The sequence below is a fragment of the Anser cygnoides genome, chromosome Z (assembly GCF_040182565.1).
Source record: "Anser cygnoides isolate HZ-2024a breed goose chromosome Z, Taihu_goose_T2T_genome, whole genome shotgun sequence".
Classification (NCBI taxonomy): Eukaryota; Metazoa; Chordata; class Aves; order Anseriformes; family Anatidae; genus Anser; species Anser cygnoides.
In genome coordinates this window covers 36534226-36552273 of record NC_089912.1, presented here as the reverse complement: position 1 = coordinate 36552273, position 18048 = coordinate 36534226, and the positions used below count along the sequence as shown (strand labels likewise).

At 37.7% G+C, this 18048-nt stretch overlaps 1 long non-coding RNA gene across 1 annotated transcript in view; it reads right to left on the bottom strand.

Annotated features, from left to right (window-relative positions):
• Positions 1–16751, bottom strand: part of LOC125181251 (uncharacterized) — a 102517-nt gene extending 85766 nt beyond the window's left edge. Inside the window, exon 1 of the long non-coding RNA XR_010827620.1 lies at positions 16640–16751. This is a non-coding gene — a long non-coding RNA (uncharacterized lncRNA). The remainder of the gene's footprint in view (positions 1–16639) is intronic.
• Positions 16752–18048: the final 1297 nt, after the last annotated feature.

The following is an 18048-nucleotide window of genomic DNA, read 5'->3' as shown; positions in this document are numbered from 1 at the left end:
GTCCAGCCTATCCAGGTCCTCCTGCAGAGCCTTCCTACCCTCGAGCAGATCGACACACACACCTAACTTGGTGTCATCTGCAAACTTACTGAGGGTGCACTCAATCCCCTCATCCAAATCACCGATAACGATATTAAAGAGGACTGGCCCCAGTACTGAGCCCTGGGGGACTCCACTAGTGACCGGCCTCCAACTGGATTTGACTCCATTCACCACGACTCTTTGGGCCCAGCTATCCAGCCAGTTTCTAACCCAACAAAGCGTATGCCAGTCCAAGCCAAGAGCAGCCAGTTTTTTGAGGAGAATGCTGTGGGAAATGGTGTCAAAAGCCTTACTGAAGTCAAGGTAGACCACATCCACAGCCTTTCCCTCATCCACTAAGCGCGTCACTTTGTCATAGAAGGAGATCAGGTTCGTCAAGCAGGACCTGCCTTTCATAAACCCATGCTGACTGGGCCTGATCGCCTGGTTGCTCTGCAAGTGCTGCGTGATGACACTCAGGATAATCTGCTCCATGAGCTTCCCTGGCACTGAAGTGAAACTAACAGGCCTATAGTTTCCCGGGTCTACCCTCCGGCCCTTCTTGTAGATGGGTGTCATGTTTGCTAGCCGCCAGTTGACTGGGACCTCCCCTGATAGCCATGGTCAATTTCAAAGAATTGACTCTTGTTGTTGTATTTTTTTTGTTTGTTTGTTTGTTGGTAAGAGGTGATAAAATAGCAAGCAAGTGGTCTAAAAATCTGCAATGGCCAATTAATTTTTTTTTTAATGCATCTTTTCAATAACATATAGAGATCTCATTTAGCGGATTATGGATTACTAAGAATGAACCTTAAAGATGTTCCTATTGTTCTTGATCTTACTGTGAAAGCTTCAAAGAACTGTGCACCTACATAGAAGTAGTATTGCATCAACACTCCTTTTCCATTCACCCATGATGCAGCATTTTAAAAATCCTCAGGAAACAATATAATGAAACTATTTTCTAGACATGTACAGCAACCCTAATTTAGGAATTTAGGAATAACTCAATTCAGGTCATATCTATTATGCTGAATACAGAACTGCAAAAGTTCTTTTAATGAAAGTTCATTCTTATGATCAGTTCAGGTGAATCTACTCGAAACTTTTACGATAGAAAATCTACATTACAGTCTATATGCAAATAGAATGCTCATGAACCAAAATGGCAAACAAGTAAGGTTGGAGTAACAGCAATTCTGATAACCTTCAGTCAGTTCTTAACCTATCTGCTTTCCCCTATTAGGTTTGCAATAGCATTTTTTTCTTTTTTTTTTTTTTTAATTAGATCTTATAACATAGCATTTTATAACATAGCATTCAAAAATTTTCTAAGGTACAGAGTGACATCACATCTTCTTACTCCTGTATGAAGAAACATTTTAATGTCTTGTAAAACATTGGAAGATTTTATTCTATTCTTAATTGAATTTAAGTAGGTGTATTTGATATAACTGATGGTACTTTTGGAAAGCTGCAAACATAATGGCTTGGATCCAACTTCCACTGAAGTCAGTGGAAGCACTTCAATTGATTTAATGGTTCTTGGATTTGATCCAACATGCACTTTGATTTAATTGGACAATTCCTTGGTGTAAATGCAATACTTACTTGAGTACTCACATGCAATAAGCTTTTGTAAGATCTGGCCGACAGAAGTGAACAACTGAGAGACAAGAAGAGACACTTGCATGGCACAACTAGTTGAAAATCACAAGAAACTGAACATTTTGTGAATGTGAGAGTAGTTTTATACTTGTATGGCAGAACAACAGATCAGAAATTTACTCCACCTTACATATTCCTGTGAAACATCAATACAAATCTATAGTTTTCAGAGGTCATTACAAACCAAACTCCCAAGGGGTTAAAGAAATGGATGAAGAACTTGTTCTTATAAACCTGGCCTTATAGCTAACTATAGCAATTTCTTGGCATAGTTATTTGATATGGGGGAAAAAAAAATCATTAAACACACTTTCTCACCTGTGATAATAACTATAGATAAAATACAGAAAATATGGCTGACTATAATTGTAATCATAATGTATTAGACTATATTCATCTGAAGCTGTTTCTACAAAACAATGACTATCTCAATTCCCTGCCCACTGCAGATTTGATACGGCATCAAAATGATTCATTTTAAGCCATCTCCATTTGGTCTTAAAAAAAAAATAATTAAAGAGCTTAAAAATTCCAATATATATCCAGTTCTTACTTTTGAAATGATGCAGTTCCACCATCAAAGCTTAAGTTTGTTTCACAAAAGTATTAAACAAGATTGAAAACTATTTCACAGTTTCTAAGATAATCAGAGATTTCTGATCTTCTCTTCTATGATTTCACAGGTCTTAACTAGTGTTCCAAAAAGCTGTTAAAAGTGCTACATTTTCTGCCATGACATGACAAAATAAACAAACAAAAAACAAACAAAACCTCAGTCACCAGCTACAGTTAAGAAGAACTCATACTGAACATTGAATCAACTGCATTTCCAAATCAGTCTGCCTAGGCCACAATGGGCTACATGCTTCATTAGAATGAAAACATCAGCTTGCTGAAAGTACAACAGTCTGTCAGCCTGGAGCTGAAACCTGCCTGCTTCTAGGTGGCACAGTGTCCTGTCCATCCCTTTGTCATACCCTCTGCCCAAGTACCTTGTTCACCTCTGCTCAGGAAGCTCCATAACACTGCTAGTCCATTGGATTGCTGTCACAGCAGCCATACAGGTGCACATTTCTTCTGATCATGACCTCTCCCTGACCTGCATCAGCCTCTAAATGCCATTGCATGAGAAGCCCAGCACAACTTCTCTAGAAAGCCATTGTTAAAGCCTCTCTTCTCTGAGGCACTTTGGCAACCTTTCAGCACTAGGCAGGTACATGAAAATCCACAGCATGGGACACAGGGTGACCTGTTGTCTCCAGATATATCCAAATAACTGTCCATGGAAGCTAAACATGAATAGAACTGCAAACAGTGGCAACAAAGCAACTGAACTCAGCAGTATAAAGGTGGAAAAATGTACAAGGAGAAATTATATCTGTTTGAGATGTAAAGAGAAGAACTACAGTTCAGTCCAAAGTGTGTCCTAGTCCTGGGATTACAGTTTGCTTATTTTTGTGATCTTCTTCTACCCAGTTCTTTCTTCCATACAGTCTAGCCTTCAATCCTTTAATTCTTTTCATTCCTTTTCAATTTAAAAGGATCTCCTGGTTCCATCTCACTAATGCTTCTTCATACGCCAAGATATTTTCTACACACTTCTGGTGGCTCTCCACTTATTTCTCCTTGTATATTTTGTCTCTTAGGATTTTGGAAGAGCTATGATAAAAGAAAGCACTGAAGAGGAGGGAGGATCTCCTCCCCCCTCTAGAAGCATCATGTGGAAACTGAATACTGTAGCTATGGCCATAGAATATACAGACAAAAAGTCTGTTATTACTGAGTTAACTTAGCTCTGCACAGCACTGAACCGAAGTACCTAGGTGCAGAAGAAATCTATATACTTTCCCTACACAGCCAGTGATCTCTGCAGCCCCCCCATAACCAGCTATCCAAACTAACCAAATAACAGTATTTGGCATGCTATGGATACATTGCCTCCCATACATACAAATTCAGTTGGAAAACTCTCCTGAGAAAATGCAAAGCTACAATGCACTGTTGTAATAGTTTTACATCCCTTTTCAATAAGTTCAGTGTTTCTTACAAATCATACAGTATAGGTCTAACGGCTGTCCAGCTCTCCTCTGCCAAATATATCAGTGTAGCGTGCATTTCAAAGCATTTACATTTATTATTTTTCCAAATTTTATGCATTGGATTGAGTTCTCTAGAAAAGCCTCTAATTTAACAGTATTAACAATGTAGTAAATGGACCACTTTGTTTTTCTTTAAGATTTTTTTCCAGCTGTACTCTAAGGTCTAGTAATTAACAGATTGTAAGGATAATTGCAATAGTCTGGTAAAATCAGAATTAGCTGCCAAAGATTACATCAGTAAGAGAGAGCACAGATGCAAATTAGAAACTGCAAATTGCAGTGACCTGTGATTACAACTGGCTTAAATATACATTGAGCAAAACTAACCTTAGTTGTATTATAGCTGAACTGTACTTTGTTAATGTCATACGGGCATTGACACATGAACAAGCAGGTAAACCAACACGACAAGAATTAAATAAAAGACAAAATCACTGGGCTGCTAAACATGTGTCTTTTAGTGCTGTACTGTTATACACATAACAAGCTTACAGTAATGCTGTTCTTTTTATACTTCTTTCTGTCTAGAGAATACAATCTTCCATTATTCAGCTGTATAACAACTACCAGCCATTTAAGCTTTCTGCTCATAATTTTCATGTTGACCTTGCACATATTAACAAGCTTGGTATTCAAAAGCCCTTGAACAAGGTCACTGTATGCCTTCTGAAACCTTGCTTCTGTTGCTATGTTTCTCACTACAGAAATAAATATGTAACATAGTCAGAATTTTAATACTAGGAACTTACGAAAACTGAGAATCTCCTACCCCCTCTAGAAACATCATGTAGAAGTTGAATACTATAGCTATGGCCATACAGTATACAGACAAAAAGTCTGTTAAAATCATCAGACTTAGGCTCCTGGATATGTCGGGCTAATAAATTTACTGAGACAGAGTATTTCAGTTATGCTATATCACTACAATAGTTTAGAGACTTAAAAATGCAATCTGAAGGGAAATAAAAAAATGCAATCTGAAGGGAAATAACAGGACCTACCAAGTGTCACCAATGTACTGCCTTCAGGAAACAAACCTAAACTGTCTGTCACCACAAGTCCAGCTACTGATCCTCAGCACTGCAAAAGGAATTAAACTTGTTAGATAACTGTCTCTCTACATAGGGAGAAAGCCTTTCCAGAATTCAGTGCATCTACCAGATTTACCTGGACAAGACAAAACACCCAAGCAGTTAAGAAAGTAAAATGGCTGCACTGTCACTAGCTTTGCACTTGAGTTAAGAACACTTAAAACACAGAAACTCAAGAAAGGCAACCATCCCAAAATTTAGGCCATATTGTCTTAAGTGGAGTTCTGACCTCAACAACATAGTTTATCCCTTGGAAACCCATCCACAGCTCTGCCTAAAGTGCTCTAAATACTTGTAGGTGGATTATGCCAAGCTTTCTGGACTTGCTTATATTATCCTGATATTCAGATGCCATAGTTTTCAAAACTGAACAGATCTTCTAAAGGTTACAGAGATTCAACATTCATTCAAGGAGGAGAAAAAAAAAAAAGCCACAACACAGCATAACATTCTCTACAATAGACAGTAGTTGAATTTATTGCAGCAGCCCTTTTACATTTACTTCATACCAACATTTACTTTTACTAATATCTTTTTTTTTTTTTTCTGGCAGCAAGTCATGATGTTACTGCTTTATATTCCTAGTCAATGTTAACCCAGCTGTAAAATAAATGATATGAGCTATTTTAGAAACACTGAAGTGGCAAAATGCTACAGTAGAAAATATAGTAAAATCTCCCCTTTTTAATCATGCAAATCAGACTTGCCAGAAGGTATAGCTAGAGCACAATTACTGTTGCATACAGGAGTCACTCTCAGAAAAAGAAAAGGCAATGTTTGTATTCTGAAGTACTAAATAAGCTATAAAACTTTATCATTCTGTATTTAAACTTATTCTCTGACAAGCAAACTACCTTTCTCTCTGGGGGAAAAAAAAAAAAGCCCCAAAGAGCCACAAGTTTCTGTAAGAAAAACTCAATTATACTTCACCAGATTTTTTCAGAAAGTAAAATGGTGATTTCCTGTTTTCTGCTCTGCGCTCCCCTTCTTTGTTTCGAAGAGAAAGATTACTTTATCTTAAACAGACCATGGTAATCTGTAACAGATTTCAGCTCTCAAGCCACCATCTTGCAGTAAGACATCATTAAGGAGCACGGAGCTTCACAAACTGGAAAAAATTTGCTTTCTTTCTGGAATCCAATCCACCTTCACCATGCAGCAAGGTCTGTGAAAAGGCAGTAAGATAGACAAGGGCTTTATTTGTACAACTGTAGTGAATCCAAAGATATTATTTTACAGCTGTCTGAACCATGTACTTAAGTAAGCCGGAGCTGAGAACAAGAAACCAAAGGAAACACTAATTACAGCCCTCTTAGCATAGCACATGTATTTATTTTAAAGTCATATGTGATCAGTTAATTTACTCTGTACACATAAAGCTCAGTAAAGCTAGTGACAATTTCAAGAGTAATCCTAAACCACTGAATTCATGATAACCATATATATATATATCATTTATGTTTTGTGAACCACAAACATAGAAAAAGAAAGCCTATCTCTTCGACTGATGGAAACTTTTTCTAACTGCAAAGAAGAAAGTTTAGATAGTCCATCCTATTTAAAATAATAACTGAGAATTTCACAGTTTAAAAATTATCTAGTTGAGCATCCTTAGCTTTCCTATCTGTTTAAGTATTTCTTTTGTCTCAAGAAGAGCCTGAATAAACGTTTACCCTAGCAGGGATTTTGGCAGCTCCCTTTAGGTTTTGCTATTGCATTTCATAAACCAGTGGTTTTCTTCTTGTTGATAAGATAGCAACAGAGTCAGATGTGAACAGTGGAAACCAAAAGACCAGATTGCTCATTTAACACAAATGAGTGCTTTGATCACTGAATAATCATTTAGCATTGTGTATTAAGTATCTTACCCCACTGTTATTTACAAGATGTGTTTCCTCATGGCTATTGAGGGAAGAAGACATCTTTTCCCCCTTTCTAACTGTTAAAGAAAAGAGAAAGCCAAGCAGACTCTCATTTTGTGGTTGGCAATATGTTTCTAACACTCCTTTCCCCAAGGAGACTAGGGACAGCAAGTTCTTTCATTTTTACCAGTTGCAAGAGAGAAACATATCACAGGTGGCCACTCTCTTGAACATATGCCATTAGCTCTGCTCATTTGTATATTCACTAGAACAAATGACACACACAAGTATCCTCATGTACATACCCAGGGAGTTAGTGCCACCAGCCTGAGAAAATCATACACATGGCTAGAAAAGAAACATAAAAATATCTATTGCATTGAGATAAGACCTTGTGGGGCTCTGCCTCAGTTCATGGTACACTCAGCTGTGTGCTGAGCAGTTTATATTTCTGTAACTGATGTGATGTTCCAACTGACTTAAAAATCTAAATTTATTTTACTAGGCTACCAAACTACCAGAACCGATGAATTGGAAACAATTTTCACTTGTTTAGCTATTTTAGAAAGCACCATAAAGAACAGCACTGCGGGATGAAAATTTATGCACTCAGGAAAGCAGAGAATGACATACCACTATTTTGATTCCAAGTGTCTCAAGGTAATTTAGAAAACATATTGCACTGTTTTTTTGGAAGAAGCATAAAGATTACACTGTGTGTGTGTGTGTATGTGTGTGCATGTTATAGTCTAACAGACTTTCCACCTTACCATAGGGCACTATACAGAAAGAGCAGACTGGTATGCTCAAGCAACAAGAAATATAACTAAAACAGGAATTCAAACCACCTTTATGTTTTTTGTTTGTTTTGTTTTTTGTTTGTTTGTTTAAGTCTTGGAAAAGAAGGAACCAAAGGTACCAAAGCTGGTGTTCTCCATACAGGCTCTGTAGCTTTGAACAAAGGGTAAGGCACAGTTTTGCCTTTGTTTTACTTGATCTTTGCTTTGCAGTAAAAATTAGTATTTTTATGTTGTGGTAGTCACTTACTGGAGTGGAGGAGAAGAAATTTTCTTTAACATAGAGTGACCTAATTCCTAGGGTGTGCTTGGTAATACATACTGAAAGGACCACCTACCTTCCTTGGAAAGAAAAGCACCAAGACAAGAAAACAAAAGGGCTCACAAGGAAAAGTCTGAGGTGAAAATGCAGTTACAGCACTTCTGGTCTTCCAAAGGCAAGATGAAATCCCAAGCCTGACTGAAGACCTTGCTTGACCTGGAATACTACAGACCTACTTGTAGGTTTCCAATTCTGCCAGAGCACTTGGCTGAGCCATGCAAACCATTCAGGCATAAACAGTACAGACCGCCTCATAATACTTTTATCCCACATCAGGAAACTTTTGAGGACCAAGCCTGCAATATAGGTTATTAACAGTCTAAGTCTGTTCAAAATGAGCAGTGTCTGCCTGCCAGCCTAGCTTCAGGTGCAACTAAATAGCCAGTATTATCCCAAAAGTCATCTCAGCAGTACCAAAACCCATTTTAAATGTTAGATTATTTGTCCCTACCAAGCAGTACATAAATCTGATGCCTGTCCTTACCAGCAGCCCCTAATAGGTGAGAGTTACAGGTAGCAATATTGCCACATTTCAAACTTTGCTTTGTTGTCCTTTCCAAACCACAGCTTAGTTTACCTGAATTTATTGACTTACTACCCTATCACAGGACCCTTTAATCATTAGCTCTGCCCTTATAAAGGTTAGACCTTAACCTGTCTGGTGTTCCTTCTACATCTCATTTAATCTAAAGCTGATAGCCTCTGTTCTGAACCCTAACTCCATTTTAAGTTTGTCATTTATTACAAACATGTCTTAGATACAGCTACAAAGCCTGTGTTGATGCTAAGCTGTCTTCTTACTGGAGTGTAGATAAATGATTTGCATCTGTGCCTCCTTTTCTAAATTTGGTCAGTGGGGCTTTGCTGATGTAGATGAGCTGAGATTCATCTCGTTAATGATGCAACTCATTTGTTGTGAGCAATATGGAATAAGAGAAAGCTTTAAAGAAAACGCTTAAAAATAATTGCTCTTATTACAAGGTGCCTGGGTCCTTTCTGTAAAACAGATAAAGAATAAAGCAATGTCATCTCTGAGTTAAACTAATTGATGCAGCACCTGGAAGAAAGGAACACAAAGGCAGTTTGAGAAATGTTGTTAGGCAAAGGTGGGACAGTATGCTGGAGGAGCTCCATATACAGCTCTCTGTTTTGATTACTTCTGTGTTGTCCCCTCCTTGAGTTGTGAGCTACCCTCCTGAGGATTCAAACTCTTCATGTGTACAGTACAAGAAGCCAACCTATTATGCAAAATGATTTAGAGTGATGATTTAGACCTGGTTAAATATCATGCCTGTTTGCTCTTTGGCTGTGTAATGGCTTAATTCTTTAATGTATAAAAACAAAAGGATTTAGTGTGTTATGTGTAATGATAAACTGTTACCAGGTTACAGCTGATAGGACCCTTAAAAATCTCTGATCAAATATTCAAAAACTTGTGGAGGGTTACAGAAATATGTCCCTGGATCACACTTGTGCATGGGTATTTGTGCAACTAAATGGATTTGTTAAATTTCCTAGATTTCTGTGGTACTTCACATGGTAAAAAAATCAGACAGCATTATCTTTACAGGTCTAGATATTGCAAGCCTTCTATAAGAGTTCTTCACCACACTGAAGAACATCAGTTGCAGCCATGTTATTACTGGCATAGCTATAGGGAGACTCCTTTGGCTCATGGACTATACGCAGGAATTATTCCCTACAACAGATCAAATCTGGAAAAATTCTGTCCAAGTTACACCTAGGCTACTCTTCTGACCTACTTATTCCAGACACTGGTTATCCCATGAGTCTGCTCAAGTGTCTGGCCAGCAGCTGGCAAACACAATAGCACTGCTATACTTCACTGAGGTACAGCCAGAGAGTACTGGAAGGATGTTCTTACACACTGACAGACATCAGCTTTTCTGCACCTTATCCTCACTCTACTCTCAATGCATTAGTTTGCATGTCCCTATGTCATGGGGAACACAAGTTAAGGAGAAACATTGTTCATGGTCTAGTAAATAACATTAAGAAAATGTCTCAGGACATAGTGGTCTTTCTTACATATCTGAATATCTTAAGATTTTTTTTCAAATGTCACCTGAATAGACCATATATGTATGCACCTTACTGTACCTCCAGGGAATCCTGTAAACTTCATTAGCAGTTACAAGATGCAAGGAGAAAAAAAAAAAAAAAAAGCACAATTTTTCACAATTTTATTTGAATGTTAGGTGATTTCGAAACCCCAAATTTCAAAATGGTATGTTTTGAGTGATTACAGAGATAGAGCAACAAAACTGTGTAGACATATTTCTAAGCCATGAAAAAGACAATTATGTAGGATGTTTGGAGTAAAACTATGAACTCTGTAGCTATTTTTCTTCAACATATGAGTATATGGATAATCCTGAGCCATGACAAAATAATTTAATATTTTTAGCTTTCATATTAGCTATTATATTCATATTTATTATTAGCTTTCACATATTGTCACTCTGTAGCTGTCTGTTGAATTTGTTCTGAGCTGATCCTGTGTGAACAATGAGTACAGTATTTTTCATATCCAGACAAAAGGCAGCATACCAGATTTTCTGAGTTTGGAAAACACAGCTAAAAGGTCTTTGCTATGTAATTTGCCCACCCTCATGGAACGACCTCCCATCCCACTCCCCGAAATCATCTGACTTCAGAGCAGTTCAGTTCCTGGCAGCCATGGATACTTCTATGGTACCTGCTGTGTCTGAAGGTTTATTCCTGACTTCTTCAATCAATCAATGTCAAGACTGAAAGCACAATGACATGCAGCTCTCTTTGGGCATCCAATCACTCTGAAATGGTGTGTTTGTGAAACAAGCAAAGCTCTTCAATGTGAGGACTAGAAAGACAGGAACACATACAGAGTGTCATCAATCAATGAATTTTCCTGCAGGTGCAACATTATCTGTCAGAGAGCCTGTTTTCCTGAAAGCCAGGGTTTAAAAATGAAACTAAACTATTTTTGAAAACAAAATTACTTATGCCAATTTGTCTCTCTTTTCAAAACAAGATATTCATATTTCAGATCTGTATCACTATTCTAATATCATAAACTGGTTTAATTCTTCCTAGACAGTGGGGGAAGAGATACGCATCTGAGTTATCCAAACCAGGCTAAGGTCTCTTCCTGCATTCAGGGTTTCACAACACATATCAGTAAGGATGAAAACTTTTATCATTGGCACTTTTAAGAAGTCTTTTATGTTGTACAGATAGTTAGTTTGCAATGACCTCCTTCTTCTAGATTCTCATTTATGAACAAAATCCTGAGCATTTAACGAGCCATTGAAGAGAGCCTTACCAGGCTAGCTCTTGCTATTATTCACGTCTGCTTTCACCCACCTTAGGAGAAAACACATGTGAATTAAAGCAGATGCATTAGGCTGTGGTTTGCATTGTCTGCCAACAGCTGCCTCAGACTCATTCCTGTGAGTACATGTATAGAAAGATTGCATGGAGTCCTTTACAGGCACCTGACTTCCATGTAAAGTGCAGCTGAGATCTGTGCAGCTAAAATGGAAATGAGGATCTGCTACCTCTTTACACAAAGGACTAGTGTTTTTCTATAAGAGACTTTCCTTTCTCCTTTTTTCCATCCTCTGGCTGAGAAGAGAAGAGCAGCTTTTCTTTCCCGGCTGCCTGCAATGTTACTTTGAGGTACCAGAAAATAGCAATTAGATCTTGTCTACATGGAAACTTCTGATTGGTCTGAAAACGTGTCAAAAAATAATACTTGTACTCCGCAACAGCCCTTCTTCTTCAAAGCTGATAAGCAAATTTGGTTTTTATTTCTTTCCTGCTAAAATCAACATCTAAAATATTGAGTGTGTGGTACCATATTAAACTGTGCATTGCACAGCCACTTTATGTTCAGGACAACAGGTCAGCTGAGGAGAAAAAAAAGGCAACAAAGGCAACTTTTTTTTTTTTTTTTAAATCTGCTCACATTGTTGAATTCCCAAATTCAGTGCAGCAGATTTCCAAACTCTTGGGAAAAGCAGAGCAGTACAAGTCAGCATGCTATACCGTATAAGCTTCCAGCACAAATGCCAGTAGCCTGGTTACAGCCACTTATTCCACTACACTCTCGTTCGTGTGACAGCAGAGGTCACACTAACAGAAGTCACGACAGATCACATCTGCTCTGCTCAGTGAAAAAGCAAACATGCCAGTCACCTGGTCCGAGCTGATCATGCCAGCCCATCTGGGAAGGGGCAGCCTGGGTAAGCTCTGATAATGAAAGCCTTTGGACTGGCCAAAGCAGGCAGTGAGAGAGGGATACTGCAGCCAGGTAACTTACTGAGAAGAGTAGTGATTAAAAATATATATTTGTATTTTCTCTTGAGAAACAGAAGCAGCTGGGACCTGGATATAGTGAGAATCATTTTAAGATCTTTTTGTTTTGGTTTAGACCTAAAGCAAAAGATGCATTACTGCAGAAGTGTGTTTGTCTAGCTTCATCTCCTAATGCCTCTGATCCTTAGAGATCACTTTACACAGCTTGGTGTGCGATGACAGCGCAGGACTGCCACTGCAACGTTTCACAGCTCTTTCTGAGCCACACCAGCCTTATTCATCACCACAGGTTTTCTCTGTCATGTTGGCTTTTGCTCTCAAGTTATGTTAAAATACATTAATTTTGCATGCCAAAATGCGCAAATCCATCTGGACAAAGCTGTAGGAAAACAATCTTACCAAACAGCAGCGTACAGGTGTAAGCCCAATACCTTGGTCAGATTTCTCTTGGATGTAACAACAGCAGCGGGGCCCCAGCTAAAAGACATCATTCAGAGCTGATTGGGACCAAATCATCTTGCCAGTTTAATCATTGTCCTCTTGTGCTGGTTATTTCCCACTTACCCAGCAAGTTAAGTGGGAAAATTGCTTTCAGTGGATTTTGGATTGGGTCCATAGGCTTTGGTTTTTGAGGCCTGCTGTGAGGGAGAAACTTTTTTTGTTGTTTATTCCACATAAAAGGACAACGGTCTAACAGGTTCTGCAAGTTTTAAAAATAATACCTAAGATGAAGAAATGATTGAAATGTTAATCGGATGCAAATTGTAGACATTAAGTGCTAAATTCGCCACTGCTTAGGGTGTTTTTTAATCTGCGACTTGCATGAACATGTGAGTAATTTCAGCTCTTTGTTAATGCCATGGCACCCACCTGGCCAGGCTGTTCTTCCCCTTCCATGTGAAGTCAATGCCAGAAAGGATGGTTTTTTTTCAGAGCAGTCTTATCAAATCATTACATTTAGCTTTTTCTTAACTGTCCTTGCAATACAGTTTCCTAGATAATCAGCAAGAAAATAATAGTGCTCCAGATCTGAAGGAAGGTAAGGACCATGCTCCAATTAGGTTGGATGTTTATTAATTTAACTCACTGAGGAATTACTGACTACATCTAAGTCAATGTGGCCACAACTCTACTTCAATGACTTCTGCCAGGCAAAGGATTTTTACAACTTCAAGCCTTGTCACAGCTGGCTCTGAGCAAACCCTGAGGAAACATACAGCCTTCATATACAGGGCCTGATATAGAGTGTTATTTTCCAGCAGAACCAGTTGTTAGGAGACCTAATTCTATTTCACAAACTCCTGGGGGTTGCTTCCTTTTGAATCACAATCTGTTTTTCCAAGAGACTGGATCATCATTACATATGGCAATATCACAACAACCACGTCATCCTCCTAGCTGCTGCCTGCCCGTGGAAGAGGCTGGATGGCATTGCTATGTCTAAAAGGAAACATTCCTTTCCACTCACTTCCCTTTGTGGCACATTAGGGAAGGAAGATCAAAAGCTGTCCATCTGGACATGCAAAGAAGCCCAAGCTGGAGACACGGAGCTTTCACCCTCCTCTCTACCACACTCTGTGTGCTGGGGTAATGGTCACCAGTAGAGTGATTGCCACAGGCCTGTCCATACCAATGCAATGTTTCCAACCAGCTCTTGAAGGGGACAGTCCACAAGAGAAGAAAGTAGCTCTTTTCTTGACAGTATAGAAACACCTTCTCATTGTATTACAAAGGATTCAGGGATCATACTATAACCAAAACCAAAGTGAAGTGTTTTAGTGTCTGACAAACATGCTGATTTCTGCTATATGAGGAATGGTTCAGATAAACAAGAAACCTACCTCTGTTGTTTCCATACCACTTTCAAATACTTCATGCACGTACATGAAATAAGGGAGATTTCTGATTTACCACATACCACTGTCTACTCTTGTTATGAATTCGTGGCTTCAGTTCCTGTGTGTTATCTTCTCCTGCAAAAATCCTGACTGTTGTCAGGGTAGGGTAATGACAGAAACACAAGTCCAAATCATCAGTAGCATTGCATTACTCTTTAACACAGAAAAGCAGACATTCTTCAGCTGTGCCAGTTCCTATACGGGCATGGAGATTTACTGCAGCATACTCCACCTACTGTGGTACTATCCAGTTGAAGTCTGGAATATTCTTTTTAAGAGGGGATCTTTTTAGGCACAAATGTTATTACTCTCAAGTCCATCAAATTCCAGCAGAAAATTTACAGCACACTGTAGGAGCCAGGATGACACACTGTCCTAGTTTAAGAAGAATATAAATGGGACAGCATAACAGGGAGATAGCTAGAACAATGCTCTTCCTCAAACTGCTATGGTACTAATCATTATAACAACTAGGAACTAACACTAAATTGAGAGGGAGACAAATCTCTTGTTTATCTGACATATATAATTTGTCTCTCTGATAGGACAATATGTGGCAATTTTGTAGTGGCATTTTTTTAAAATCTTAACTTCCCTGGCAATCAGAGTTTGCTGTATGACTATTGGTGGTAGTTTAAAATAAAGCTCGGTTGTCGTGATTCTGTTTTTGAAGTACTTAGAATGTCAGTTCCTAGGAAACTTAGTGAAAATAAAGAGCTGCATGTAATAGAAAGATACTGCAACATCTGAATGGCTTCTGGCTAGATGGAAAAGTAATGTAGTAAGAACAAAACTGAAGGCTTAGTTACTTATATGAGGTGTAATTATCTTGCTAAAATCTGTAAGCAATTTAAAAAACATTTTTTCAAGGTCAGAAGGAGCAGCAGAGCACGGGAAAGATGAAAATAGTGGGTAAAATGAAAAAATGTAACCTGGAAGTCGAGAAGAATATTTTTGTATGCAGAACTAGAAATTCCAGTTTATAATTATGTAGTTTTATTTCACCCATTACTGACATCTTGAAGTTCATGAATTTCAATGTAGTCTGCTTTTTTGAAGAGTATTGCAATAGAAATGGTATTTGATTTGAAATTTGTTTTTCTCTGCCAGGGCATAATCTGCAGGGGATTCGGCTGGATCTGAAAACAAAAACTGTTGCTGCATTTTATCATCATGCTGACAATGACACTGACAACATGTACAAATCAGCTAGGTAATGAAGAAATTAAGCTTATAATAATTTATAGCTTGCCTCCTAAGAAAGCATGCACAGATTCTTCAAACATTAGTTGTCCATAACTCTATACTCTATCCTCAAAAATCAGAAAAGGGCCTTTAGCACTGTGAAAAGAGTACTGGTTTACTAAAAGAATGAGAATGAGAAAAGCAAGAGGGAAGACTGTAAAATAAAAATGGAGAAAAAACGCTTGAAAAAGTAGGTGGAAATACTGGTTAAGAAATAAGGCAGGAAATAGTGGTGTGGTTTGGGGAATGAGGACAGAAACACTGAGAAGTGAGAAGATATGAAAGGGAGGATTAAAGTCAGGACTTGGAAGGAAACAAAAAGGACAGTGGAAGCAGTGAGGAAAACACACTCAATGTTTGTTCCAAAGAATCATATCCTAAAGAGGTACCATTCATCCCACAACAAGGGCTTAACCATGTTGTAGAATAATTTTACTTCCCTGCCAAAAAAGCATGAGCTATAAGTAGTCAAAGAAAAGAAAATTTGAAAGAAAAAAAGAATTAATATCAAACTAAAAATTCACTACAGACTCACATAGAATGTACCTGAAGCTCAATGCATGCACATCTCAAAGGAAACATGAATCAATAAAAACTTACTACTTGCTGTTATATTAGCAGTTTTATTACTATTTAAGAATTACATTAGATTAAAAACTAGAAACTCCATAGAGTATGTAGATTCCATAGAGTTTCTCTTTGTTCAGAGATGGTCTGTGCTCCATACACTTTGGAATTGTGGCATGCAGAGATACTTACACTTTTATTTCTTTCATTTTTTAGGGGAGAAAAGGATGAACCAATTACCTATTTCTACAGAAAGCAGGGCTAGAAACATTTATAAGCACCATCCAACACCCTAAGTTAAAAAGACCACAGTCTGCTGTCAAATACTTTTTTTTTTTTTTTTTTCCAGAATAAAGCAAAATACAATATTCAGAGATAATCCATAGAGCCTCCCGGCAAACATGTAGAAACTGCTCCAGAAGTCAGTGAATTTCCTTCATGCCATTGGCTAAATTGCTTCAAACAGATTTATCTTCTCATTTATTCCCATTTTTGCATTTGGTGACTTGTTACAGCTCCAATTTGCTAATGATTTTCTTCAGTGACCATTTAAGGTTTCCTTATTATTCATCTGTTATGAAAAGAAGAAGCTGTCACTCCTTCCAAGTGCAATACTTTGCCATAAGAGTATAAAAAATGTATGAGAGAAGCCAAAGCATGTACAATGCTTTCATAAGTGACATGAAATTTTTTCTACTAACCTCAAAAAGGAGTAGTTGCCTAAAGAAGGTCATAAACTAATTACTTACCTTATTGTGCATTGCAGAAATTAGAAGAGCCACAGCAGAAAGAATACTGGATGATTACTTCAATATTCAATGATAAAATCATAGCAGAGTAACAGAGGACTTTCATCTGTTTTCAGTGATTCATTAATTTTATGCATTTTTTTCAGGGAATGAATAAAAATGATGGCCTTGGTGATACATAATTCAATGACTTTAAGTAACTAAAATAGAACCACATATGAAGAAGGAGAAGAAGAGTAAAATAACTGATAAAATTAATAAATTTAAATTGTCCAAGTCAATTTTCAAATCTGAGTAGTGTTCCAGGATGCCTCAAAATTTTGGGCACTAAAAAACAGATGCTTTTAAGGTCTGCTTTAAATGTGGGTGTCAGTCAGACAAAGGATGTAAGAAATAGAGCCTTTCAAATTATTACTCATATTTAAAAATTATTCTAGTTAAAATTAAATTTGAGGCATGTCTAAAAATAGTTAAATGTTTCTCAGAAAAAAAAAGGAAGGTTATAATGGCATGTAAGGTAGGTTTCTGCACTGACAGTGTGTGAAGGAAAACATCATAGGTAAATGGTCATCCCTAAACTATTATCTATAGGTTCTAGCAATTATGAATTTAAATAATGCTTAAAAGACATTTGAATATGTTGGTTTACAAACTTACAGTGAAATAAAGGCTGTTATGTTCTACAGTAGTGCTGTAGCATTTGTGATCTCCAAGATTTAGTTCACAATCATTATAAGTGGGATCAAATTATCAAAATTTGATTGATTAACCACTGAATGACTTCTTTAGAATCAACAACATAATAATTTGTTATCAATGAAACATGCCTGTATCCATATTGAGAACAGCAGGAATCTGAATAACCAGTCAAACTTAACCAGAACTTGATGCACTAAGTGGGTATTCTGCAGTAGCTGGAGCTCCAGTTGCTCACCAGAATTGCAAACTCTTGTTTGCAGAAACAGAAAGCCAAGACAAACCTTTGCTCCTGAAGACAACTATAACATTCATTGGCTGGTAGGTATTTCAGATAAAAATTTTGAAGCATATGTCTATGTGAACATGTTAATGAATAACTATTATTAGAACAGTGTTTTATAAAGCAGAAATAGCAAAGGCTGTTCATTTTCAAGATAGCAAGGTGAGAGTTTTTAGTTGTTATATGCAGGAAGCAAATTTTTCTTCACTTTAAAAAGAACCTTGGATCTGCCTCCTATGCAACATTTAGTGATCGGCCCATATTGACAAATCTACCCTTGAGCCTGGGGATAGCCAACAAGCCCCCCATTAAGGGGGTTGCACACTCTGCTTGCACACAATTGCCATGGAAATCAGTAACACATAGAAGAACTACTTAGGAAAAAGTCTATCAGTGGACACCTGCCCATACCCCCAAGGAACCCGGGTCT